At 30.8% G+C, this 2,500-nt stretch overlaps 1 long non-coding RNA gene across 1 annotated transcript in view; it reads left to right on the top strand.

Annotated features, from left to right (window-relative positions):
• The first annotated feature begins 1,821 nt into the window (after nucleotides 1-1,821).
• LOC147466593 (uncharacterized) overlaps nucleotides 1,822-2,500 on the top strand; it is a 5,574-nt gene continuing 4,895 nt past the window's right edge. Inside the window, exon 1 of the long non-coding RNA XR_015190830.1 lies at nucleotides 1,822-2,001. This is a non-coding gene — a long non-coding RNA (uncharacterized LOC147466593). The remainder of the gene's footprint in view (nucleotides 2,002-2,500) is intronic.

Below are 2,500 nucleotides of genomic sequence, written 5' to 3'. Positions count from 1 at the left end.
TGTGGTGAGAGGTGTGTGTGTGTGTGTGGTGAGAGGTGTGTGTGTGAATTATACTAATTAATACACCAATAAATTATCGAAGCGCCTAACATAGCCAGACAAAGGTAATGCACGCCAACGCAAAGTATTGCATCCAAATATGCTAAAAACATAAAATAATGATAATAATAATTAATAAATAAATAAAAAAAGGCATTTCCGAGACTTAAATATAATGCAAGTATAAAGAAAAAGGAAACCAACCAACCAATCAGTCAAATTGCGAGAGAGAGAGAGAGAGAGAGACAGAGAGAGAGAGAGAGAGAGAGAGAGAGAGAGAGAGAGAGAGAGACAGAGAGAGAGAGAGAGAGAGAGAGAGAGAGAGAGATTGATTTTGATTTTTGATATTTTTACTCATACTATATACATTGTATACACATGAATAGGCATAGGAACTATGCCTAAATGATTTGTACAGTTCATATTAGATTCTGAGACATACATTGTTGGTAAAGCAGATATTACTGTGACCCTGTCAATCAATAAGCTAGGGCAAATCTATACATAAGACATAGTAGTGCATGTATATCACTCTAGAGAGGCCTTGCAATTTTATCTATTACAGGCAAAGTCTTTGTGTATACGTAATATATCTGATAAAATCCCGTCCTCTATAAAGGATGTTGCAATACTGTATAATGTTTTACGTTCAATCCTTTCACGAAATTCTTCAATTAGAGGACATATCATTACATAGTGGTCAAGGGTGTGTGAATAGGGCAGAGAGAGAGAGAGAGAGAGAGAGAGAGAGAGAGAGAGAGAGAGAGAGAGAGAGAGAGAGAGAGAGAGAGAGAGAGAGAGAGAGAGAGAGAGAGAGAGAGAGAGAGAGGAGGAGGAGGAGTGGTGTGAATGTTTGTACGCGCAGGCAAGATAAGGGGGAATGAGGGTCCGCGCAATCAAACCGGAGTGTTGGATGTCCCATGCACAGTAATATTAATAATGCGATTACAAATCGAATAATGGTATCACATACAACAGTAAATCGTACTCACACACACTGCTTATACACACACACACACGGAAATTATGTATTTCATAAGTAATATGTCTTATACTTACATGAATTGGCAATTTAAGTCTTCAAACATAAATGCATTTTATATCAGCAATATGCACATCTGTTATATATATATATATATATATATATATATATATATATATATATATATATATATATATATATATACATATATAATATATATATATATATATATATATATATATATATATATATATATATAATATATATATATATATATATATATTTATATATATATATATATAATTTTACCTATAACTATCTATCTACCTATCTATGTAAGGGTGTGTGTGTGCGTGTGTGTATGTATATAAATATATATATACACATTTGTTATATATATATATATATATATATATATATATATATAGAGAGAGAGAGAGAGAGAGAGAGAGCGAGAGAGAGAGAGAGAGAGAGAGAGAGAGAAAATATATTATATATTCAAACATATATTTTATATATAGATATATAAAATATACATATATATATATACTTTTATCTATATCTATCTATCTATCTATCTATCTATGTAAGTGTGTGTGTGTGCGTGTGTATGTATATATATACACATTTATAAAAATAAAATCGTGAATAAATTTAATTTCTCAACACATAATTACGGGTTTCATTATGGATCTCGTATATCATTTATGCCTGAGAATTATACAGTGTGTATATATCAAGCTTTGGAAGTCCTGATAGGTAACTTTTTTTACTGCATCAACATGTTAATATTCTAGAAAATGTCATTTCTTGAGCATAATCACCACGACTATGATTTTTTATGTGAACCGGTTTTACGCTTTGGGCTTCAAGCAGTCAACAGCGGAATATTTAGAAGTGGTCGCAGGAAGTCTGGTGTTAACTTTGTTTCTGATAACCTGTACATCATGCATCTTTGGCGAATATTCGAAATGCAAAATGTGAGTCGCATTTGTCTGTTTTACTTATTTGTTAGTGTGTCAAATGTTATGTAATTTGCAACAAATTACAATCATATCTTGCAGTAGGTTGTTTTGCATGACCTAAAGGTATGACCTTGTAGAATATTATTATACATATATTCTATACATACATATACCTATTTCTACCATCTATCTAATCTATCGATATACACAGACACATATACATACACGTACACGTACACGTACACGTACACGTACACGTACACGTACACGTACACGTACACATATATATACATATATATACATATATATATATTTTTATATTTGCAGTTACCTTTAATAATGTATGATATATATAATATGTGTAACGTCTAGTCTTACAATACAATAATTATTAAAACTAGAACTAATACCAGTACTGCTAATATTAATAGTCATAATAATAATACAAATAATGTTGTTGATTATGATATTATTAAATACATGTTGCATACTTGTTTCTTTCATTTTTACATGT

This window comes from Penaeus japonicus, unplaced genomic scaffold (genome assembly GCF_977035675.1).
Source record: "Penaeus japonicus unplaced genomic scaffold, GWHDUDI00000001_assembly GWHDUDI00000043, whole genome shotgun sequence".
In the NCBI taxonomy this organism is placed as follows: domain Eukaryota; kingdom Metazoa; phylum Arthropoda; class Malacostraca; order Decapoda; family Penaeidae; genus Penaeus; species Penaeus japonicus.
This window is presented reverse-complemented; position numbering and strand designations above follow the sequence as displayed.